Here is a 27,008-nt window from a genome sequence, read left to right as displayed (position 1 = left end):
GCTTCCCTCTGTATGACCTTTGCATTAAGAAGAGGAGGAATTGGTTTGGGGGGTGAACAGCCTATGAGAACTCCTGTGTGAGCTAACTAGCTTCTTGGGTGGTAATTCTAGGCATGCAACATTCCCTGATTTCCCGGCAGGCCCAGGCCTCTTCCAATGCTTTCTCTTTCCCCTTCCCAAGCCCCTTTCAAAATCTGGAGGGGAGGGAGTTACCTCCTTAAGGTAGACATTTCCCCCAAGGTAAAGGGAACTGGAGACTCATCCCTGAGACTGTAATTTCAAACATGACTCGATTCCAAAGACAGGAAGTAAGAGGGGGAGTAAATGAGGAAATCTCAGAACAGCTGAGCTCAATCTGAAAATGAAGGCGAGAGACAAATATTACATGTTAACTTACAGCTTTTCCACCTTCTTTTCTGTGTTCTGCAGGGAGCTCAGACTCAGGGGGGCCCAATTCTAACTTCCTGGACACGCTTGGGCCTCCTCCCATACGCCTTAACTTGGAGAACGGCAGTACCGTTCACGCCCAAGTGGTAATGAGGACTGTGCTGCTGGCTTGTGTGCATGGGTGTCGCTGCTGAGAAGTCTGGTTTTATTCTGACCCCGGATCCTTTAACTCAACCCGATTCATCACTCTGGAAGGTCTGGTGTCTTCTCTTGTTCCACTGTGTTCATTTTTTTTTTTTTCCTTCATCCTGATAGATATTCAGTGAGCATTTCCGAGACTCCATTTTGAATTCTTCAATTTTGAGAAGTTCTATTGATTTACTCCTTCAATAATTCTTTGCCTTCTATTTTTCCATTTCTTTCTATTTTTAGTCTCTCTCTGGAACTCCTTCATGTTGCATCTGTGACCACCAGGACGGAATCTTTAATTCGTGTTATTCTCCTCTTTTCTCTCTACCACCCCTTACTTTTCGTAGTTGAAATTTGAAGAAATTTCCTTGACTTTCTTTTCTGACTTTTCTATTGAATTACTGCAGCTTCAGTTATTATCATTTTAAGATTTGTATACATATTTTTTGATTGTGTTGTTTCTTATTTCATGGATACATATCATCTGTACTTCTTTTTCAGACCATATTGATTATATATATTTTAAGGTTCTCCACTGCTTCTGTCTTGTGTCTTTTTCTCTGAATAACTTTGCTTGTTTGTTTGTTAGTTGTTGCTTTTGATGTTGTGGGATTTTCTCAGGTGTCTGGTGATATAAATGACTAAATATAAATGTTACCCATTTATGTTTAAGAGCACTATAATATGGGATGAAGTGCTTTAGAAAGGTTTATAAGCAGTGGGCTTCACTGAAGGGAGATTCAGGGTACTTTGAAGTGACACACCCCAGAATATCAGAGAGGGACGACCTAATGTTTCATTAGAGACATGGGGTCTTAATTAAAGTCTGTCTGCTTTTACTTAAACCTCCTTTTTTGGGCCTCATTCTACCCTCTTGGAATTCTGTCATCTTATGTTTGGAGTCTTTCTATCTCCAGAGAAAAACTTTTATTTGCAAGAATGGGGAAGGGCAATCAGTTGACCGTAAGAGTTGTGTGGGTGGAGACTTGAGTCTCAAGACATCTTAAGAATTATACCCAACTCCTAACCCTACCTTTTTTAGCCTCTCACCCTACCCCCATCTCCTAGAGAATCAGTACAAGGTACTTCCATATTTGTATTTTTCTGAGGCTCTGTGAGGTAGGGCTTAGCTTCTTATCTGCCATCTGCCTCTGGAGGTTTAAGCTGCCTGTGCTCCGGAAAGCAGTTACTCCTCCTTCACCTGCTTCCATCCTGTAAAGCTCTTGACATTTTTTGTCGTCTCCTGTGTCTTTTTCTATTCTCTTTGTCCTGTTGAATTTATTGCCTTTTCTCACTCTGTTGTCATTTCAGTGTCATTTCAAGAGGGGCGGGAACACACATCTTCAGTCCATCATGTTTAACTGTTTAAAAAGGACACTTGTTACGTCACTCCGGTGCCCTCCCATCGTGCCCTAGATGTATACAGTGCTTTAACGCAGCCTCTGGAGCCCTACCTGACCTGATCTCGGCCCATTTTCTTTGTTCTTTACCGAACTGTTTGACTTTGTGCTTTCTGTTCTTTTGACAAAATTCAACATTTATGATAAAAACCCTCAACAAAGTGGGTATAGTCGGAACATACCTCAACATAATAAAGGCCATCTATGATAAGCCCTCAGTTAACATTATACGTAATGGTCAAAAGGTGAAAGCATTTCCTCTGAGATAAAAGAAGACAAGGATGCTTGCTCTTTTGTTCAATATAGTACTGGAAGCCCTAGCCACGGCAACTGGATAACAAAATGAGATAAATGGAATCCAAATTGAGATGGAAAAAGTAAAACTGTCAGTGTATGCCGGTGACATGATACGATGCGTAGAGATCCTAAAGACACCATTTAAAAACTAGTAGAATTCGTCAGTGAATTCAGTAAAGTTGCAAGATACAAAATTAATGTAGAGAAATTTCTTGCATTTCTATACACTAACAATGAACTATCCAAAAGAGAAATTAAGAAAATAATCCTGTGTAGAATCTTATCAAAAAGAATAAAACACCTGCTCATAAATCTAATAAGGTAAAAAACTTGTACTTGGAGAACCATAAGACACTGATGAAAGAAACTGAAGATGATAGACAGGTGGAAAGATACACTGTGCCCATGGATTGGAGGAATATTAAAATGACCATACTACCCAAGGCAATCTGTAGACTCAGTATAATCCATACCAAAATACCAAGGGCATTTTTCACAGAACTACAAAAAAATAATTCTGAAATTTGTATGGGAACACAGAAGACCCCAGATAACCAAAACAATCTTAAGAAAGAAGATCAAAACAGGAGATATCATGATCCCTGAGTTCAAACCATACTACAAAGTTACAATCACAAAACAATTTAATACTGGCACAAAAACAGACGTTGATTGATGGTATTGAATAGAGAACCCAGAAATGAACCTACAGTTATATCAGCAAATAATCAATGACAAAGGAAGCAAGACTATACAACAGGGGACAGACAGGCTCTTTGATACATGATGTTGGAAAAACTGGCCAGCTATATGTGAAAGAATCCAAGTGGGCTACTTTCACACATCATATACAAAAATAAACTCAAAGAGTTAAATGTAAGGCCTGAAACATAGGCAGTGTGCTCTTTAACATCGGTCTTAGCAACATCTGTTTGGATAAGTCTCCCCAGCAAAGGAAACTGGGAAAAATAAACAAGTGGGACTAGATCAAACTGAAAAACTTTTGCACAGTGGAGAAAACTACCAACAAAACAGAAAGACTGCCTGCTGATTGGGGAAAGATATTTGCAAATGATAAAACCAACAAGGAGTTAATATTCCAAAATATACAAAGAACTCATGCAATTTAACATCCAAAAAAAAAAAACCCCAAACAACCTAATTTTTAAAATGAGCAGAGGCTCTGAGTAGACATTTTTAGAAGGCATGCAGATGGCCAATAAACACATGAAAAGATGCTCAACATTGCTAATCATCAGTGAAATTCAAATCAAAACCACAATGAGACATCCCCTCACACCTGTCAGAATGGCTATTATTAAAAAAAAAATGTTGGTGAGAGTGTAGAGAAAAGGAAACCCTTGTGCCCTATTGGTGGGAATGTAAATTGGTGCAGCCACTGTGGAAAACTATATGGAATTAAACAATATTTAATTCCACAACAAATTAAAACTAGAACTACTATATGATCCAGCAAATCCACTCTTGGGTATTTATCCAAAAAAATGAAAACACTAATTAGAAAAGATACATTCACCCCTATGGGTGTTGCACATTATTTATAGTAACCAAGATATAGGAGCAACCTAAGTGCCCATCAGTGGGTGGAGATATATATATATATATATATATATATTACTTAACCATGAATAGGAATGAAAACTTGCCATTTGCAACAACATGGATGGACATAAATGGTATTATGCTAAGTGAAAAAAGTCAGACACAGAAAGACAAGTACTATGTGATTACACTTAGATGTGGAATCTGAAAAACAAAACAAATGAACTAACGTAACTAAAAGGAAACAGAATCATAGTTAAAGAGAACAAATACTGGTTTCCAAAGGGGAAGGGTGTGGAGGATGGAGAGAAATAGCAAAGGGAGATTAAAAGATACAAACTTTCAGTTACCAAAAAAATTGAATGACAGGTCTGAAATGTACAGTCTTGGGAACATAGTCAATAATTATGTAATATCTTTGTAGGATGACAGGTGACCACTAGACTTATTATGGGGAAAATTTTTAAATGTACAGAAATATTGGATCACTATATTATGGACCAGGAACTAACATAATGTTCAGGAACTAACTAACTAACTAATTAACTAACTCATTTAAAAAAAAAAAGAGCAGATTTCTTGCTACCAGAGTCAGGGTGTGAGGGAAAGGAGAACTAGAGGAAGGTAGTCAAAAGGGACAAACTTCCAGTTACAAGGTAAATAAGTACTAGGGATGTCACGTACAACATGATAAAGAAAACTATTGCTGCTGTAAGTGATAAATGGAAGTTGTTAAGAGAGTAAATCCTGGAGTTATCATCATAAATAAAATATATATTTTTTTCTGTTTCTTTAATTCTGTACCTATATGAGATGATAGTGTTCACTAAACCAATCATGGTAATTATTTCATGATGTACGTGAGCCAAATCAGTATATCATATACCTTAAAGTTACACAGTTTGGTATGGCAATTGTAGATCAATAAAACTGGAGGGAGAAAAGTAGAGAAATACCAGGATATAGTGGGAATGGATAAACTATTCTATTCCCAGGGAGGCTGGCAGAGGAGGAGTCAGAGGAATAGGTCTTTTGAGAGAAAGAAGATGGTCACTTGTGTTTCAGGAACTGTACCAACTTCTGAGCATCTGCTTTGAGTCATCTGTTATTTACTTTATTTAATAATGATAATGTCTTAAATAAATAAAATTAAATACTTTGTAAGCTAATTGTTTTAATAAATCATATACTAACTCATTTAGCACACTCAAGGCATAGTTCTATCTTCCGCGTGTACTAACTTAATTCTCACAATGGACTTATGAGGTAGGCGCTGGTATTTCCCCATTATACAGCTGAGAAAGCTGAGTCTCAGAGAAGTGGTGGAGTCTTTCTTAGGCCATGTAATTATTGGTAGCAGAGTCTAGATTTGGATTAAGTCCGTACGGTTGCAGAATTTAGTTTCTTAATGATTGCAGTGTGCTGCTGCTTCTCATCCATCCTCAGGAGATGCTTACAGAGTAGGAAGAATGAGATCAAAGGACTATTCAGCCAGGCAGGTACAACTGATAAAAGCATGTGATAATAAGAGTATGACCTTTCTCTACTTCTCCATTCACATTAGCAACCAATCTCTATCCCCAGTAGTTATGCCATTTAAGAACTTAGCACACATCTTGTCATCTCCTCTCATTTAACTAAATAAGTATATGGATAGGCATGTGTATGAATAGGTGTTATGTCATTGTCTATTTCTCAAAAAGTTACAATTCTTACCCAACTGTAATGAATGAAAACTCATCCAGTTCGACTGGGTAGCTTTACTTATTTTAAGTGACTATAAATTTTCAATGTACTGCTCTACCGTCATCTATTCATCTTTCCCTACTGATGGAGATTTACTTGATTTTTAGTTATTCATCACTATGGATCCTTCTGTAAGGCTGTGACAGTAAACTTTCTAAGTAATGTTTACTTACATACTGAGAATTTTCTTTTTTTGTTTGTTTCCTTTTTCCTTTTTTTTTTTTTTCGGTGTGGGGAGGGAATTAGGTTATTTATTTATTCTTAGAGGAGGTACTAGGGTTTGAACCCAGGACCTCATGCCTGCTAAGCATGTGCTCTACCGCTGGAGCTACACCCTCCCGCCCTAGAATTTTATTTATATGATTTAGATTCCCAAGGAAGAGAATTCTGCCATATGAAATCACATTTAAAATTATATTTCTATTGAAAAAGAATATGAAAATGAACATATATATATTCATGTATGACTGAAAAACTGTGCTGTACACCAGAAATTGACACAATATTGTAAACTGACTATAACTCAAGAAAAGAATAAAGAAAACCACATAGAAACATTGAAAATAAAATAAAGTAAAATCATATTTCTACCAGAAATATACAAGAATACAATTTTCTTTGCATCCCGCTTACAAAAATAGAAGTTACTACTTTAAAAATTTTGCCATTATTTTGAGTGCATTTTTTCAAAGACTTCACTGGAAAAATGAACAATACGGTCAGATTTACACATCTTTATAAATTTTTACCTAAATAATGTGTGTATAAATGAATTTAAATTTAAATTTAAAACATTTGTTTTTGATTTTTTTAAAAAAAGGGATGTAGGAGTCGTCATTATTTATCTTTTAAATTAGCGATCTCAAATCTTAGCATGTATTAGAATCACCTGGTGGGCTTGTTAAAACACAAATCCAGGGCCCCACTCTCAGAGTTTCTGAATCAGTAAGTCTGAAGTGGGGTATGAAAATTTGCATGTCAAAGTTCCTGGTGAAGATGCTGCTGTCCTGGGACCATACTGAGAACCACTGTTCTCTGTAGCCCCTTTAAAACCAAGAATTATTCCCAAGATTTTAGACCAGAAGTAAGCTCCTGAACATTCACACCTCATTGAGTCAAGCAGCTACAAAATTTAGCAAAATGATAATCTTTTAAGAAAGAGATAAGACCCAGTGTAGGCTTGATTTGGGGGAAAAGTGGGTAATTGTGTACACTGCTGTTAAAAAAATAAATTGATATTCTATTTCACTAAAATTATTGTTTTGCATACTTAGAAATTCACTTCTAAGGGTTTATCCTAAGGAAAATGTCATAAACGTGTTAATTGATTTAGCAACAAAAATATTTATTGAAGCATTATTTGTAATATTAAAAATGTTATAACTGTCTGCACTTCCAAATAGGGTATTTATTAGATCAATTGTGATATATCCATAAAATTGAACACCACTCAGGTATTCAATAAAATAATTAGATTATAGAGAAGTAGGTACAGACTTAGTGATTTATAAATATTAAGAAAAGCAAGAAACGTTCACTGTGGTTATGTCAGATGTTGGGATTAGCAGCTATGATGGTTGGTGCTCAACACCTCTTTCATCATCTTCTTAGATGCGCTCCTGTCTTGTGGAGACTAGAAAGTTAGAAATTCCATTTCTTGGACTCCACCGAAGCTTGGGCTCTGTATCTACTTAACCCTTGTGAACCCCATGTTACTGCAGGAGATTTGGAAGTTACTAGTGAAGCAGAAAATACACTCTCGCCGTTTCTGCTCTCAAGCATAGTCATGGAAGCGTTTGATTTTTTGCTACATTGTCAAAGGGACCCCAATATTGAGCCACTTATAATGTGACTGTCAAGCTGAGCATGGGACATTCATTTTGCTGTTGTGTAATATCATAGTCACAAAGTAGACTGCGGAGCAGCAAAGTCATAGCATGATTTTGAATTCTAACATCTAATCATTGAAGAATCAGTGGCCCAATAGCACAGCCTAGAATCTGGCTTTTTACCTTTTACAATAATGCTGCAAGCCATTTAGTATTTAGTAAAGTCTCTTTTGGTGTAGAGTGGTGGAAAAGATTCTGTTCTCTGAATACTGAACACTGATAAGACTGGATAACTTTTATTTTTATTTTTAGCTTATATATGCTGCCTAATTTTCAACACCCATGTATTACTATTGTCATATGAAAAAAAAACTATATAATAATAATATTGTTTAGAAAAAATCTAAAGTTTACAAAGAGATTTATTTTAAAATTATGGTAACTTTTTGGAACATGGTATTACAGTTTACTAGCTAAGTAGTTTTAAATCCCAGGACTGCCACTTCCTCCTTTAGCATCTTTAGTTCATAAACCTTCTAAAGTCTCAGCATTACTTTCTATAAACTGAAGATTATAGCATTTTGTCTATGGTGATAAAATTAAATGAGATATATGTAAAGCTGAGATCCCCATGCCTAATGTTTTACAGGAATTAAATGGTGGCAGTCTCGCTGCCTCCCTTCAACTTTTATAGAGCTAACATTTTTCCATTTTGACTGTAAGAACATCCATGCATATCTTTTTTAAATGCTTGGCTTTGAACCGCATTTCATTATACAACATCAAAATCAATTTAGGTGAATATCCTAAGATAATTTAAATTAGATGAAAAAAATAATAAAAATATTAAATGAAAATTATTTCTCTGTGTGAACTTGCATTTCATTATCATCGACATTATTTAAGAAAACAAATTCTACTTTGTAAAGTGATTTTCGGATTCTTTCAGATCACTGATTGTTTCAAGTTGACACAAATGACACCTAGTGTTCAAAATACAGCGACACATCAATGTCTGATAGATAAGAATCACTGCTTCCTTGGATTCATACGCATAACTCTTAGTAGCGTTAATAGCAAATGGGGGCACACAGTTTCCTATGAATTTAAAATAAAATCATGCTTCTGAATTGTTTTGAACTCAAGTATCTGGACTACATAGGGTAAATATTACCTTTAAATCTGCACCTGAGTATTGTGTAAATATAGACAGAGTTCTGAAACTGGCAACGAACCCCAAGCATCTTGTCCAGAAGAGCTAGCCATTTCTGCTAAAGTCGCAATCGATTTATTATTTTTTTTTTTACAGCATTCAGTTGCCCAGAGAGAGGACTGCGATATGTGGCCACTGCATAAACCAACAGAACCACCTTTTATGGGGTTCAAACGTACCACCTTGGTTTTAGTAGTGTATATACTAGCCAACTGAGCTGATTCACTATGTTTTAATTATGAATAAATTATGATATATTTCGGTCAGTTACTTTGTGTAATTCCTGTATTCTTAAATTATGTTCATGAGGATTGTTTCTTAAGGCATGTGCTCCTGACTTGTAGGTTATCATCTGAGATTCTTTTCTGCTTCAGCTAATGAGACTGAAATTAAGAATGTCTCCTTATAATCCTATCTTTTAAATAAGTGCTTGGCACTGATTTGTTATAGTGAAAATGTGTTAGTAAGTACAAAAATTATGTTCATTCATTCATTCAATATCTATTTATTGAGACCTACTAGGCGGTGTTCTAAGTGCTGGGGATACAGTGGTGAACAAAATAAACAAGAAATATAAATGAAAGCCACTTTGGAAAACATTTTGGGAGTTCCTCAAGATGTTTAACATTGAGTTACCGTATGACCAGAAATTCCACTCCTAGGAATATACCCCAAAGAGTGGAAAACTGTTCACACACAAAAAATTATGCTGATGTTCATACCATCATTGTTCCAAGTAGCCAAAGAGTGGTAGCACCCGTCACTGATGAACAAACAAATACAGTGTCTCTTCATAGCATAAACAAGAATGGAATTGAGTCTACAGATTTACTACAAAATGAGTTCTCTTCTTGAGTTAATTTCTCATTTTTAACTGGAATGAAATGTAGAGGAGAAAACTACCTGGTGTTCTGGTCTATACAGTGTGACAATGCTAAGCCATCCTGGGGAGGAAGGTTTCTCACATCTTCTGGGAAGCAGCATGATTTTTTAGGGGAGAATTTAGATGTTTACGATCATTTATAGCCTAAAATTTTTAAGATATTTAGTCTTGGTCTAACCATGTAAAAACTTGCATTCATGATTATATTAAAAGAAAATGGAAATCCCTTATAATATGTTTTTATAATTTTAATATAATTAAAGATTTTTAATGTTTCTATACTATGTCCTTGAATTCCAATAAAATGTGCTAGAATAGATAGAATAAGACCCTTTTAAAAGACATCTGCTTAAGAAATTTTACTACTTTTAAATTCTAAATAGATTTTCAAAAACCATAAAGGCCATTGTTAAAAGGGCAAGCTTGGAAAATAATCTGATCACACTACAGAATTCAGAGGTTTAGCGAAGCTTGTCAGTAATCTAGATCCTGTAGAGAATGTCTTCGTAAGTAAGTTGTGAATGCAAATGAGAGAATTATTTCCATTTGTAATTCATGAATTTTGTCTTAATAATTTGTTACTTTTTGTATAAAACATTTAACAACATTTCAAGAGTGACAACCTGGAAATTGGCAAAGTATGGAACTCACTCCACTGAAACAGTCATGAAGCTGGCAAAACTGATGAATAGATTCAGACCAAGGTGGTAGAACAGAAGTATGAGGAGCTCACCTTCCTCCACAAAAACATCAAAATCACATCTACACGTGGGAAAACTCTCATGGAGATCTAACTGGAAACTGGCAGAAGAACCAAAGCTACAAGAAAGAATTCCATGATACCAGGCAGGATGGAGAAAAGACCTAGGGGCAGAACCTCCACCCCTGAGAGGGATCTGACAGGAAAAGTTCACATGGGTGGACCCTCCCCCTGGAGAGTGAGTGGGTCAAGCCACAGACTGGGTGCCCCAGTCCCGTCGGTCCTACACAGAGGAGACAAAGCCCCCGGCTACTGGAAGAACCACTAGGAGAGACAGAAGGGCTGTCACAAAGAAGGCACAGGCACCAGCTTGCCAAAAACCAGGATGAAGACAGCGCAGCACTAGTGGCTGCTGCCTCGCTGCTCTCCCCAGTCCAAGTAAGTTTTAACAACTCAGCCCACTCATTCCACATCACAGCTTGGCATGGGAACTGGGCCAGCCGGGCCCAAGGAAAAGAACTGATCTAGCTTTGCAGAGACAGCCTAGGGGCTTGGGGTGTGGTCTGGATGGGGTGGCAGCAGCTATTGTTGGTGTTTACTGAAGAGGCACCATGACCAGCAAGCTGTGGTCCCCAGTCCCTGTCAAGAAATGCTTCAGTCTCACATACTCAGTGCTATGGCTTAGCATTGGATCTGGAGCAGACAGGTCCTGGGAGAAGACTCAGTCTAAGGTCACAGATCGGGGGATGGGATGTAGTCTGGGTGCAGCAGTGGTGGCCATTATTGGTGCTTACTCAAGCCACACCTTGTGAACCACTGAAATCAGCACTCTGCTGTCCTGCTCCCAGCCAAGTGGGTGCTCTGGCTTGCTGCCAGATCTGGGGCAGACAGGTCCTGGGAGAAGATCTAAGGATGCAGAGGAGGCTCAAGGGCCTGGTGTGTGATTCAGGAGGGGTGACGGCAACCAGTGTTGGTGCTAGATCCATCAGCACCCCCAGAAACAGCCCAGATCCCTGATGGCATTGCAGCCAGAACAGTTCCTGCAACCAGAACACCTCAACCCCCAGGCCCAGCCTGGGAATACTGTAGCCTTACACACTTCACGTCATAGCCTTGCACTAGGTCTGGGACAACCAAAACAAGGGTAGGTATGCAACCTTGGGCTATGTCTGAGCAGAGCTGTAGCTGTCTGCTTAGGTGGCACATCAGACCTCTGTGAGCACAGGAGTCTCACTTGCTACAGCACTCCCATCTGCTGGGGCAAAACACAAACTCAGAGGAAACAAAGCCTGCTCAAGCCTGACTCGCAGGGCTTATGCTGTAGCAACTAAGGAGTAGACTTAGCCCCTAACCGTGTGGAAACAGCCATGGAGCAGAAAAGAAATCCCACTTCCCACACTGTACAGGCTGTAGATCTTCCAAAACCAACCACATCTTCTATCAAGGCAATAGCGGCCAGCACACCTTGAGGAAAGACAAGCCCACATCAAAACCAGCCCTGATACCAAAGACATCTGACACATTCAATCTACACAGGGATGCTCCCACATTAAAATACTCCTTAAAGATCACAAAAGATAGCAGTTTCCCTAAATTCATAGATATAGAGAAAGATAAGAAAATGAATAGGAAGGGGAGCTTCTCCCAATTGAAAGGGCAAGAGAAATCCTCTGAAAGAATAAAGAGATCATTAGTCTACCAGACACTGAATTCAAAAAGGTGGTAATAAAAATGCTAACTAAATTAAGAGGGGTTACTGTTATAAAAGTAGATCATTTTAATAAGGAACAAGCAAAAATAAAGTTAACTCAAACAAAAATAAATAATTCAATTTCTAAGGTACAAAGCACTCAAGAAGCAATGAACAGCCAACTAAATGACACAGAATAATGAATAAGTGATCTTGAAGGTAGAATAATGGAAATCACCTCATCAGAACAGCAGACAGAAAAATGAATGAAAAAAGTTAAAGCAACATATGAGATCTAGAAAATAATAAAATGCACCAACCTATGTATAATAGGGGGTGCAGAAGGGAAAGAGAGAAAGAAGGGGATCAAAGATGTATTTGAATAATTATGGCTGAAAACTTCCCAACAATAAAGAAGGAAAATATATCCAGGTATAGGAAGCACAGAGGGTTCCAAACAAGATGAACATAAACAGATCCACACCAAAACATATCATAATTAAAACAGCAAAAGATAAAGAATTCTAAAGGCAGCAAGAGAGAAATAGAGCCATTTTTAAGGGAAGTCCCATAAGATTATCAGCTGATTTCTCTGTCGAAAATTTACAGGCCAGGTGAGAGTGGCATAATATATTCAAAGTCTTGAAAGGGAAAAACCGTCAACCTAGGTTACTCTACCCAGCAATATTATCATTTAGAATAGAAAGAGAGACAAAGAATACCGGAGACATGCAAAAACTAAAAGAATTCAGTAATACAAAAACTATCCTACAAGAAATATTGAAGGGTCTTCTCTAAGTGGAAAAGAAGCAAGAATCTATAGGAGAGGCAAATAAACAGTAAGGGTTGAAGATCGTTTAAATAAGCCAGTATGTAGATTAAAAATTGGGGGAAAAATTGTAAAAGCAACTACAGCTACAATAAACAGTAAAAAGATACACATAAAGATGTAAAATAGGACATCTAACCAAATATGGGGAAGGGGAGTAAAAATTGTAGATCTTTTGAATGCATTTAAACTTAAATGATTATCAACTTAAAACAAGTAGATATAATTATGGGTCAACATATGTGAACCCCATGGTAAACACAAATCAAAAACCTACAGTAGATACACAAAAACCAAAAAGAATTGAACTCAAGACTATTACAAAGGAAAATCCTCAAATCACAAAGGGAAAAATGAAAAGATGAAATGAAAAAGAAGAACTACAAAAACAACTGGAAAACAAGGAATAAAATGGCAATAAGTACATGTCCATCAACAATTACTTTGCATGTTAATAGACTTAGCTCTCCAGCAGAAGGACATAGGGTGGCTGACCGGATTAAACAACAAGAACCTGCAATATGCTTCCTGCAAGAAACCCATTTCAGGAAGAAAGACACACACAGACTGAATGTGAGGAGATGGAAAGATATATTTCATGCAAATGGAAATGACAAGAAAGAGGAAGTAGAAATACTTGTATTGGACAAAATAGACTTTAAAAACAAAAACTATAATGAAAGACAACAAAAGGCATTATATAATAATAAAGAGATCAATATAAGAAGAGGATATTACATGTTGCAATATATACACACCCAGTACAGAAGAAATTAAATATATAAAGCAAATACTAAATGACATAAATGGAGAGTTTAACAAGAAGGCGTTAACACTCTAGTGATATCAACAGATAGATCATCCAGACAAAACATTAACAAGACAACTGAGGTCTTAAATAACACAATAGACCAGTTGGACTTAACAGATACATACAGGACACTACATCCAAAATAAAAAGGAATAACACATGTTCATTTCAGGCATGCAAGGAACATTCTCTAGGATAGACCACATACTAAGTCACAAAAGAAGCCTCAACAAATTTAAGAGGATGGAAAATACATCAAGCATATTTTCTGACCACAATTGTATGAAACTGGAAATCAACTACAGAAAGGAAAATGGGGAAAGAATGAACGTGTGGAGACTAAACAAGATGCTACTAAAAACTGAATGGGTTAATGATGAAATTAAAAAAGAAATCAGGAAATAACTGGAGACAGAGGACAATGAAAACACAACCTTACAAAATCTATGAGATGCAACAAAAGAAGTTCTAAGAGGGAAGTTCATAGCAATACAGGCTTCCTCAAGAAACAAGAAAAATCTCAAAAAACATTTTACTCTCCCACCTAAAAGAATTAGAAAAATAAGAACTAAAAAACTTTAAACTCAGCAGAAGATAGGAAATGATCAAGATCAGAAAGGCAATAAATAAAATACAGATAAAAAATAGAAAGGATTAATAAAACCAAGAGCTGGTATTTTTAAAAAATCAACAAACCTCTAGCCAGGCTCACCAAGAAGAAAAGAGAGAGGAACCATATAAACAAAATAAGAAACAAAAGAGGAGAAATATCAACTGACAAAGCAAAAATACAAAAAAAAAAAACCCATAAGAGAATACTATGAACAGTTATGGCAATAAATTGGTCAACCTAGAAGAAATGGACAAATTTCTCAAAATGTACAGTGTCCTCAGACTGAGTGAAGAAGAAACAGATAAACTGAACAGACTGATCATTAGAAGTGAACTAGAATCTGTAATTAAAAAAAAAAATATCTGAATACAGAAGTCCAGGACTGAGTGGCTTCACTGGGGAATTCTCCCAAATATATAAAGAACAACTGGTACCTGTCCTTCTCAAGCTATTCCAAAAAATTGAAGAAAGAATACCCCCAAATTCATTCTATGAGGCCACCATTATTCTGATACCAAAGCAAGGAAAAATAACTAAACACTAAAACACTAAAAAAGAAGAAAATTACAGGCCCACATTTTTGATGAATTTAGGTGCAAAAATCCTCAAGAAAATATTAGAAACTGAATCTAACGATACATAAAAAGTATCATATACCATGGCCAAGTTGGATTTATTCCATGGTCAAAAGAATGGTTCAACACATGCAAATCAATCAATGTGATACACCTCTTTAACAAAAAGAAAGATAAAAACCACATAATTATCTCAGTAGACCCAGAAAAAGCATTTGGAAAAACCCAACATCCATTTATGATAAAGATTTTCATTGAAGTGTGTATACAGGGAACATATCTCAACATAATAAAGGGAATTCATGACAAACCCACAACCAACATGATACCCAACAGTGAAAAGCTTCGAGTCTTTCTGTGAAATTCAAGACAAGGAGGCCCACTCTCACCACTTCTATACAACACAGCACTGGATGTCCTAGCCAGAGCAATCAGTCAAGAAAAACAAATTAAAAGGTATCCAAATCGGAAACAGAGAGGGAAAACTGTCACAATTTGTGGGTGACATAATATTCTGTATAGAGAACCCAAAAGTCTCCACTCAAAAACTATTAAAACTATTAAGTTAATTCAGCAAAGTTGCAGGATACAGATTAATATGCAAAAATCTGTTACATTTCTATACTCTTAAGATGAAATATCAGAAAGAGAAAGTTTAAAAAATCCCATTTAAAATCACATCAAAACCACCACCACAACAACAAAAGACCCTAGGAATGAACTTAAACAAGGAAATGAAGACTTATATGCTGAAAACTGTAAAATATTGATAATGGAAACTGAAAATGATTTGAAGAAATGGAAATACATCCTGTGCTCTTGGATTGGAAGAACAAATATAAAATAAACTTCCTACACAGAGCAATATACAGATTTAGTACAATCCTTATCAAAATACCAAGGACATTTTTCTTTGAACTAGAACAAGCAATTTTAAAATTTGTATGGAACCACAAAAGACCCTGAATTGCCAAATCAATCCTGATTAAAAAAGAACAAACCTGGATGTATACCACTTTTATACCTCAGACTACTACAAAGAAAGCTGTATTTACCAAAACAGCATGGTATTGGCATAAAAACAGACATATAGATCAAGGAAACAGAACAGAGCCCCCAGAAATAAACCCACATACTTATGTTTAGTTAATCCATGACAAAGATGTCAAGAATATACATGGAGAAAAGACAGCTTTTCAACAAGCTGGGCTGGGAAAACTGGACAGTCACACATGGAACAATGAGATTAGAATATTACCTCACACCATATACAAAAATAAGTTCAAAATGTTTAAAGACCTAAACATAAGACATGACACCATAAAGCTCCTAGAACATAGATGAAATACTCTTTGACATAAATTGTAGCAATATTTTCTTAGATCAATTTCCCAAGACAAAAAATAAATAAATAAATAAAAGTAAAAATAAACAAATGAGACCTAATTAAACTTAAAAGCTTTTGCACAGCAAAATATACCATTGACAAAGTGAAAACACAGCCTATGGAATGGGAGGAAATAGTTGTAAATGATGTAACTGACAAAGGGTTAATATCCAAAATATACAAGCAGCTCATACAACTCAACATTGAAAACCAAACAACCCAATTAAAAAATGGGCTGAAGACTTGAATAGACACTTTCCCAAAGAAGACAGACAGGCACATGAAAAGGTGTTGAGTGTCGCTAATTACTAGAGAAATGCAAATTAAAACCACAATGAGGTAACACCTCACATCTGTCAGAATGGCTATTGTTAAAAAGTCTACAAATAACATGTTGGAGAGGATGTAGAGAAACGAGGACTCTCCTACACTGCTGCTGGGAATGTAAACTGGTGCAGCGACTATGCAAAACAGTATGGTGGTTCCTTAAAACATTAAAATAGAACTACCATGTGATTCAGCAGTTTCACTTCCAGGTATGTATTTGGAAAGAACACAAACATTAATTTGAAAAAAATACATGAACCCAATGTTTATTGCAGCACTACTTACGACCAGTGATGTCATGGGAGCAGCCCGAATGCCCATCAACAAACAATGCTTGTACAACTGAATATCCACATGCAAAAGCTTAAATTTGATGATTACACTGTATGCACAAATCAACTCAAAATGGGTCAATGACCTAAATATAAGGGATAAGGCTATAAAATTCTTACAAGAAAACATAGGGAGAAATCTTTATGACATTGATTTGACAGTGGATTTATCAATGTGACACCAAAGTGTCAGCAACATAAGAAAAGTAGATAAGTTGGTCTATGTAAACACGTAAGGATTCATGCAAAGAACATTACCAAAAAGTTAAAAAAGACAATTTACACAATGGGAAAAAATATTTGTAAATCATATATAATCATAAAGATCTATTATCCAGAATATATAAAGAATTCTTCCAACTCAACCATAAAAATGACATACAACTCAACTTAATGGACAAAGGACATGAATAGACAATTCTCCAGAGTAGATACACAAAAGTCCAACGAGCACGTAAGGTGCTCAACATCACTAGAGCAATGCAAATGAAGATCACAGTGAGGTACAACTTCACACCAAGACAGCTATTACCAAAGAAACACGAACAAATGACCAAACTGTGGAGAAACTGGACATTGCTGATGGGAATACAAAATGATGCAGCCACCATGGAAAAATTTCGGTGATTCCTCAAAAAGTTAAACAGAATTACCATATGGCTCAGTGTTTGCCCTTCTAGGTATATTTCCCAAAAGAATTAAAAACAGGTACTCATTTCAATTCTGGTACATGAATATTCATTATAGCTTTTCACAATAGCCACGATGTGCAAATAGCCCAAATGTCTTTCACTGGATAAATAAATAAGCAAACGTAGTATATGCATGTAATAGAACGTTACTCAGCTTAAAAGTGAATGAAGTACTACGTGCCACAATGTGAATGAAACTTGAACACATTATGTTATGTGAATGAAGCTAGATACTAAAGGTCAGGTATTATATGGTTACATTTATATGAAATAATCAGCACAGGTACACGGATAAAGCCAGAAAGCAGATTGATGATTGCCAGGGGGAAATGGGAGTGACCACTTTATGAGAACAGTTTTCTTATGGGAGGATGAAAGTGTTTTGGAACCAGATAGAGGTAGGCGGTGATCAAACATTTGTGGATATACTAAATGCATTGAATTATATAATTTTAAATAGTTAATTTTATATTGAATAAGTTTTACCTCAATAAGAAAATAACCCAGTACATTCTAGGGACTTAACAAGAACAAAAATGAAGGGATGAAGTTGACAGTAGTCCTGGTCTAGTCAAAGCACACACTAATTTTAACAAGGAAGGTTTAATATAAAGAAGATTGATGTAAAGATTTAATTATAATGGATTGCTTACTAATGGGGAGACAGTAAGAGCAGATACAGGGAAGAGCCTCTTCCTTTTGGCTGAGGCAGAGCACCAAAGGAAGGAACAAATATGGAAGAAATTTCCTGCCAAGGTGCAGCCCCAGATCTTGTTGGAGAGGGTGTGGCCGTTGCCCACAGGATGGTGGAAATGTTTGCTGAGACCCTGCACTGTGGAACTCGCTGGTGATGGACTGTGAGGCTACCTTCTCACAAGGGTCATGGACTGTGAGGTTACCTTCTGGGGGAAGCTACTCAAGGAGGAGTGCTGTTGGCTGCTGAACACTGCAGAAATTTAACAAGTGCATTGCTCTGAAACCAAAAAAGTCAGCCCCTTCCTTCCGCTGGGTCCCACCAGCATTCTGCCTAATCAAAACTTAACATTGTGCCAACTGGCAAAGGAGAAATATTTTCAAGGTTACATTACTATTTTCAGTATTACATAGCAGGAAATAAAAGAGGTTTTTCAACTGAGAAGCGATAAATTGACAACTGGCACACAATTACTTCAACAAAGTAAGTTTAAATAAGATAAGTCACACAAAGATCTCCAACTTTAGCAATACCCTCCAAAATTAGCTCATGAGTCATGTAATAATCTATATGTGATTACTTAGTTGTCATCTGGGTTTGTGATATTTCATCATCTAGAGTTGGGAAGATATATTTGTTAGGACAAAAATGTAACTTAGTTAAAAAAATAGGCATAAAATCTATAATGTCCAATTGAAGGTATTAGATAAAAATGTAACAGTGAATTTTAACACAAAGACATGGTTGTTGATTTAAAAAGGGCATAATCTGCCATTTAACTCTCAGATGTTAATCATTATTTTCAAGTAGGCAGGATATCTACATAGGAAATAAGATGATAACTAGTTATATTGGAAAAGACATCAAAACATTTCCAAATTGTTAAAAAGCTAAATTTTGATCAAGTTGTGTAATCACAACATTGAACATGATAACAAATAGCTGTTGGGACACAATTATAGCATCTCTATTATAATAATTACCTTTCCTGGTGTATTTTTAGAGCAAGGTTGAAGTATCAAACATAAATTATTGCAGTAGAATGTTGCTTAAAGGTTATTACTTTACGGGATAAAAATCCTTGTCTCAACTTTGACATTTGTTTTTGAAAAATGGGTCTCACTTCAACATTTATATAACAGCTGGAGACCATTTTCTTGTGACAACTCTTCTTCGCATTGACATTATCTGTTAATTATTGTTGCCACCGCTAACTTCAAGCTTGGCGCGCTATTATGTCCCAGCTCTTACCAGTTGTGTGATTGCTCTTTTCCTTCTTCATTGATGAAAAGGATGAGTCTGAAAAATATACAAACTTTAATTGAAAGTGAAACTCAAACAAAGGTTATATGGAGTTTTCTGGAGAAATTCGTACAGAATGGTTCAAAAATAATCTTCATGTATTTGAGATTTCCCGTGGTATGCGCTATCTGTGGTGGATGGCCATGAAAGCGTGTCCCTCCCCTCTCTCCTGGGTGCATCCATCCCTTTCAAATGACCTGTGAGTGAAATTCCATATAGTGTTTGCCTAAATGTGCTCCACGTCACAAATACTCTGTACAGATATTTAATGAATATTTATTCTGTTAAAACACAATCAATTATAGATGCTTTGGGGGATGATGGAAGGGGTAAGCAGACCACATCAGAAATAAAAAAATGAATGACAAAGAGCCTGTCCTCGGGGAAATCATAGGCTTGTAGAAAAGTTAACACCTTTTCCAAACTATGTAACTAAACATGTATTTTCTTTAGAATTGTCTTCTTGCTTCTGGTGACCTCTCCTTTAACTGCCCTACCTTTGTTTTTCTGTCTTCTTAAAGAGATTTCATAAACTTGCCCAGCCCGTTAGCTCAGATTTTGTGCTCCTTAATGGAGGGTACACTACCTCCCTTCACCTGGCGTGGTCTCCAAAGTAGAATATGTTGCATTGTGCTCCTAACGTGCCCCCCTAACCTCTGACCTTCCCACTCCTCTCTGCCGTAGTAGCATTCTTGGTGCTTCAGTTCCCAAAGAAAGAGCAAGGAATATAGTTCTAGGCCCAGCCTTCTTCTTGTCTTCTTACCTTATCTTCCACTTATCTCCTCATGGTTTTCTTCTTATAATTTCATTCAAATGTCCCTTCATGAAAGAGGCATCACCTAAACATTCTAACTTATGTAGCCTCCTTCCCCAACCCGCAAATTTCAATTACCTTTGACCCATTATTCTAATTTACACTACTCATAACATTTATGATTATCTGAAATGATTTTTTTCCCAGAGTTTGCTGCTTAAGGTCTGTGTTCCTCCACTGTGATGTCAGTAAAAAAAAAAAAAAAAAAGTTAGATGTGGTGTTAGAAAAAATATATACAAATTTCTTTTTGAAGTCTTGGTTCAAATAATTGGGCTGGAAATACAATTTGAACAATTTGAACATTTAAAATTTTTATTTCTTATTCAAATGTTACAGTTTCCTTCAGCTTTGGTAGATCACTCCAGTACAATTACCCGTTGCAGACTCATTTTGCTATTGGGTAGTAGTGTAATCATTTCTTGTTTTCAAAGTGAAGGAAATTATTTTATACTTTGTTATATGGAAAAATGAAAACTTAAATTTGGTGAAAGTCTTCATAAAACTCTTATCTGGAAATAAATGAATAAATCTGAAAACAAATGCAACACTACATAAAGACTCAAATTTTCACACCATCTTTTATTACTCTGGTCCCAGGTAAACAAAGAGAAAGATAGAATTTGAGCTTTGCTCCCCACGGACTTGTACTCTGTGCCTTTTTGCTACTTGGTGGGTCACAGAACACTCAGTAGAGAAATGGAATTAGGTCTTGTAGTCCATGTTGACAATAATCCTTCCTGCATCTCTCTCTTCATTCACAACTCCTACTTATTTTTGTCCTTTCTTGGTTCCACCCTTCTTCTCTTTTACACTCTCCCTTTACCTCTGTCTTCCCCTCCTAAAAATTCTAGTGTTGTTCTTTGATCCAGTTAAACTTTAAAGCTTTAAAATGAGTTCTACTGAAAAACTATGTTTAATAGGTAAAAATAAATTTCAGCCTTAGAAGTGTGCTAAGTATTTTAAGAAAAATTAACTTTTGAAAAAATTACGTAATTATATACTATATGTCCTCTAAAGCTTGGCAATTCATTCTTTTGCAGAAAATAACAGCTTTATGCAAAACAATAATTCTCTAAACTACAGAACGGATTCCTAGTAAATGTCAATACAAGTGGATTATGTGAGCACATCACTGATTCTTTCATTCAAACAACTTGATACAAATGGATAAGGATGGTTTTCTGAAAGGTTACATTCTAGAACAGATATGGAGTGGGACAAACAAAGTAATCAATTTGAAAGTACTAACTAGGTAGTTATGATTTATTACATCTTATTACCAAGTGAACATCACACTTTTACCAGAGATTACAGTCAACACAGTATCACCAACCATTACTCCAATTCTCTCTTCACCCCAACGCATTCGTGCTTCCAGCACAAACTCAGGAGCTTTCCGAACATACTAACATACTCCCACTTGTGGCGTATGGTATCTGGACCATTATATCCACAAAGAACAAACAGATGTGGACCATCCAAAGTAGGCATCCTGCTTAACAGACAGCAGCTGAGATCTGCTGTAAGCGAAGGAAGACTTCTCGAGCTTCTCTGGCTCTGAAACTGGCAGATTATGCTGATGGTTAATGGGCAAGTCAAACTTAGTAGGTACTAAGCCGAGCCCTTTCAATTTCCCCTGTTTACACTCTTTCTGATCATTATTAAGGGAAATTCTATCTTTAGGCCAGAAACTATGGATTTATGTTGACACCTCGATTTCTCTTGCATTCATTCACATCCACAAATACAGCCTGCTTTAAAATACATCCAGACTCTGATCACTTCTTGTCACCTCCACAGCTACCATCCTGGTCTAAGACATTCTCAACTCTGACTTTTATAATGGTGTCTCTGCTTCCACTCTTTCCTCACTTCCGTATCTGACCACTAGAACATCTTGAGAAATCCTATTAAAACATGTCATATCACGTCACTTCCCTGTTCAAAACACTGTAACTGCTAGTCCTCTAACTCAGAGTAAAAGCCAAGTCATTACTTTATCTTACAAGTCTCTTCATAATCTCTCACTCATCTTACCCAGTTACCTCTCTGCCCACTTCTCCCATTCTTGCGCTTTCAACACAAATTTCCCCCTCACAGGTCAAGTACCTCTCACCTGGGGCTTTGCACCTTCCACGCCCAGGCTGGAATGTTCATTTCTCAGATAGTCACACGACTTTGCCCCTCAATTCCTTCCTGTCTTGACTCACACGTCGTATTTTTAGCAAGATCTTCCTTAACCAATCTAAAATGGTCGTGCCTGGCACTTTCCCTTTTTTTCTCTTGATGATCATCATTATCTTACACACATATATTTTACTTATCTTCTTTTTTGTCTCTCTTTTTCTCCATAACATGAGCTCCATAATAGATGTCTTTCTATTTTTTTATTTATTGTCATTGCCTAGAACAGTGCCTGACACATAGTAGATAGTCAATAAATAACAAACACTAGTTTAGAATAGGCTCTGGTGGCAGTAGGTGGGCAAAGTCCTTATACCTTTTTCATGTGTAAGGTAGCAAAGAAAGAAAAAGAAAACACTTCATTTTCCTTCTTAAACAGAATAAGGATCATCACATATGGTTTAATTTAAACTCTTGGCTGCTTAGTAAGTCTCATTCTGATGAGAAAAAAATTTTTGAAAGTTGCCTTAAAAATATGGGCCTATTTAACCATTCAAAAGTCCACAAATGATAAACGCTGGAGAGGGTGTGAAGAGAAGGGAACCCTCCTACACTGTTGGTGGGAATGCAGTTTGGTGTAGCCACTGTGGAAAACAGTATGGACATTCCTCAGAAGACTAGGAATAGACTTACTGTATGACCTAGGAATCCCGCTCCTGGGCATATATCCAGAGGGAACCTTCATTCAAAAAGACACCTGCACCCCAATGTTCATAGCAGCACTATTTACAATAGCCAAGACATGGAAACAACCTAAATGTCCATTGACAGATGACTGGATAAAGAAATTGTGGTATATTTATACAATGGAATACTATTCAGCCATAAAACTGATAAAATAATGCCATTGCAGCAACATGGATATTCCTGGAGAATGTCATTCTAAGTGAAGTAAGCCAGAAAGAGAAAGAAAAATAACATATGATATCACTCATACGTGGAATCAAAAAAAAAAAAGATAAATGAACTTATATATAAAACAGAAGGGGACTCATAGTCATAGAACACAGACTTGTGGCCAGGGGGAGGTGGGTGGGAACGGATAAACTGGGAGTTCGAGATTTGTAGATACTGACTGGTATGTATAAAAGATAAACAAGTTTATACTGTATAGCACAGGGAAATATATTCAATATCTTGTAGTAGCTTATGGTGAAAAAGGGTATGAAAATGAATATATGTGTACTCATGTACGACTGAAGAATTCTGCTGTATACCAGAAATTGACACAGCACTGTAAACTGACTAGACCTCAATAAAAACAAATAAATAAAAATATTTTTTTATTTTATTTTAATTTTTATTTTATTAATAAAATTTTTTTATTAAAAAATTTTGCGCTTTCAACACAAATTTCCCCCGCACTTGACCTGTGAGGGGGAAATTTGTGTTGAAAGCGCAAGAATGGGAGAAGTGGGCAGAGAGGTAACTGGGTAAGATGAGTGAGAGATTATGAAGAGACTTGTAAGATAAAGAAATGACTTGGCTTTTACTCTGAATTAGAGGACTAGCAGTTACAATGTTTTGAACAGGGAAGTGACGTGATATGACACGTTTTAATTTATTTATTTTATTAATAAAATTTTTATTTTATTTATTTTTATTTATTTATATTTATGGGCATTCAGCATTTTAGCGTCATGAGAGATCATTCTCAGTTACACAAAAATTAAACTTTAATGAACAAGATTGTACTGTGTAGCACAGGGAAATATATACAGGATCTTGTGGTGGCTCACAGTGAAAGAGAATGACAGTGAATGTATGTATGTTCATGTATAACTGAAAAATTGTGCTCTACACTGGAATCTGACACAACATTGTAAAATGACTATAACTCAATAAAAAAAGTTTAAAAAAAAAGAAAAAATTAACCTTTAATGTCTATGCATTGTTCTTATTTTTACTCTTAATCACGTTTGACTTATTTATACAGAGATTTCAGTTCTTACCTATTTTTTTCTCTCTTGGGCACACTTCTCCCTTAGGACCTTGAATCGTGTTTGGCTCTAGCATCCAGCACCTGCTCTCTTTCTTGGTTTCCTGTGGTCATCCCACCAACAGCGGCCCTGAGTAAACGGCTCCAAAACCTGAACCCTGGCGCTGCATCAAAACATCGTTCATGTGTAGGGAGCATTTCAACACTTGCTGATTTCCATGCCTTAGACCAAGAAATCAAAGAATTATTTTAAAGCATCCCCTAATATGTAAGAAGACTGCATCTGTGGAAAACTGAAAATCTGTACTTATTTATGCAACTAAAGTTTCAGGAAAGGAACCAGCATTTTTGTCTTTTTACTTACACGCGCAGAAATAAAAGGTCAGCTCAACGAACACAGTTTCACTGTTTGCTGACCTCATAAATGTTGATAGATGTGAGAATTCTACAGCTCCTGCTGTCTCCCTTTGCCAACAGCCTTCCTGCTGTGTTACATGAACTTTCTGTCCTGTGCCAGGGCACCAATTACCTCTCTCTCACTGTGGCTCTAACTTACAGTCTTCTTAGCCACTGGAAAGAAACCTCCAAACAAGTCATTGAAATGACAGCCTTGACGTATGGGAAGAAATGTATTTTTTTCAGTGTTCTTATGAATGAATTTTCCACATGGAAAACTTTAGTCATCATTCTTATCAGCAGACACCGATATAGCACCAGGTCTATATTTACATATTTAAGTATAAGGAAATTTGTTCATAACAGTGACGTGTTCTAAAGAACAATGATGATGATGGGAGAGGGGAAAAGAATTTGCAGAGAAAAAGTAGTTCCTTAAAAGAAATTAAAATACTTTAACTTAGATTTTCCAGTATTTTTCACATGGCTTTTTAAGTTCATCTTAATATGTTTCTCTTACTTGATTGTTATTAAGAGAAAAGCACTCAATATTAACAATTCTAAGAGCTATGGAGCTATTACTCATCTGTGTCTGATGACATTTGTCACCGAATCTTGCGAGCAAGCTATTTATAGAATGACCATATAATTTATCATCCTGTCTGACACCTCTCGGAAGTGAAAGGTTGTTATTAATCAGCAAGCTTGAGCAACAGGAAGAATGGGAACTGTCCTGGGAGAGTCAAGGCATGGCCGTCCTACCCACTGCACGAAGACTTCCAGCAGTAAGAAGCAAGACAGGCTGTGCTTACCATGAACTTAACAAATTGCTTTCTTTTTTGTTGTTCAGAATACATGTTACAATTAGATTTGGGGGTCTTAAAAGAGACACAATTTTGAAACTTATGTCCCATTAAACCACCATTGAAAACAGATACCAACAGTTTCAATGCTACTTATAAACAGTTCTATCACTTTGTGATGAACAAATTTTAGAAATTTGTACTCATAAAACACGTCTCTCTTCTAAATCTGACGTATACTTTCACTATATAGTAAGAATAAAATATCTTACTTTTTGTCACTTTGAGCGTCAGAGAACATATATTTTGTATTCAATAATATCACTTAGGTATTTTCTTCATTTTTCTTTCTAATTTATTCAATTAAAGTGATATCCTTTAGACTGAGTTTCCTCTGCTTCATTTTGGGAATCAGCAGGGTATAAATAATAAGTGTGTGTTAAAATTTGGGTAGTTTCTACATAGGACATATGCTGGGGTAAATTTTAGGAATCTGATAGGACACAGAAAATAATTCTGGTGCCAAGTTCTGTTTTGTTTTATACACTATATCTGAACCTGTTTAACATAAAAGGAAATGCCAACTTTCCACAAAATTGTGTCTGTATCAATGGGTAGATATGTGAAGTAGAAGTTGCCAAATAAACAGAAAGGACACACACACACACACACATGCACACAATTTCCTTTCAGTTTTCAATGATTTTCTGAAAATATTTTAGGTTTATGTCAATTAACACACAGCAATATTGTTAAGTCCATCTATCTTGGCCCAGTCCTAGCAGAAATAAATCAGTCAAAGGCACATCTGGGTTAAATGAGTTTTCCTCTCTTCTACTCATGCACTTCCAGTCTTTTTCCTCCTGTCATCCTTGACACACAATTTCTTCTAGCCATGTGAATGCCATGTAAATTACTGCCCTGGATTTGCAATTGTGGGGGTCTATTCACCCGCTTTAATGTCTTAACATGTCCCACATTCCTGTAGTTGCTTTTCTCAACTTATCTCTTTCCCCAGTCATCATTCTCACGCCCATTCCTCCTGCATGGCCAGAAATACTGTTTCTAGCTCATCTTTTCAAGGCTCTTTTTTTCTCCTCAAATGCTAGTAAAATAGTGACTGAATTATTCCTTTACAATGACTAATAATTTTTGAATACCATATGATATCACTCACATGTGGAATCTAAAAAAAAAGACAAATGAACTTATATATAAAGCAGAAACAGACTCACAGACACAGAATACAGACTTGGGTTGTCGGGGGAAAGGAATGGGAAGGGATAAACTGGGAGTTCAAGATTTGCAGGACTGACTGATATGTATGAAATAGATAAGTTTACACTGTACAGCACAGGGAAATATATTCAATACCTTGTAGTAGCTCACAGTGAAAAAGAATATGAAAATGA

The 27,008-nt window shown here is 36.3% G+C and overlaps 1 long non-coding RNA gene across 1 annotated transcript; it reads right to left on the bottom strand.

The window, feature by feature from the left end:
- Window positions 1-219: 219 nt before the first annotated feature.
- LOC140691216 (uncharacterized) lies at window positions 220-24,720 on the bottom strand. Its single transcript, XR_012066768.1, has 3 exons — window positions 24,411-24,720; window positions 19,409-19,456; window positions 220-355 (listed from the first exon to the last, which is right to left on the bottom strand). It is a non-coding gene; the product is annotated as an uncharacterized lncRNA (long non-coding RNA).
- Between the last annotated feature and the right edge of the window lie 2,288 nt (window positions 24,721-27,008).

The sequence above is a fragment of the Vicugna pacos genome, chromosome 34 (genome assembly GCF_048564905.1).
Source record: "Vicugna pacos chromosome 34, VicPac4, whole genome shotgun sequence".
In the NCBI taxonomy this organism is placed as follows: domain Eukaryota; kingdom Metazoa; phylum Chordata; class Mammalia; order Artiodactyla; family Camelidae; genus Vicugna; species Vicugna pacos.
Note: the sequence above shows the minus strand (reverse complement) of the source record. Positions and strands in the feature narration are given on the sequence as shown.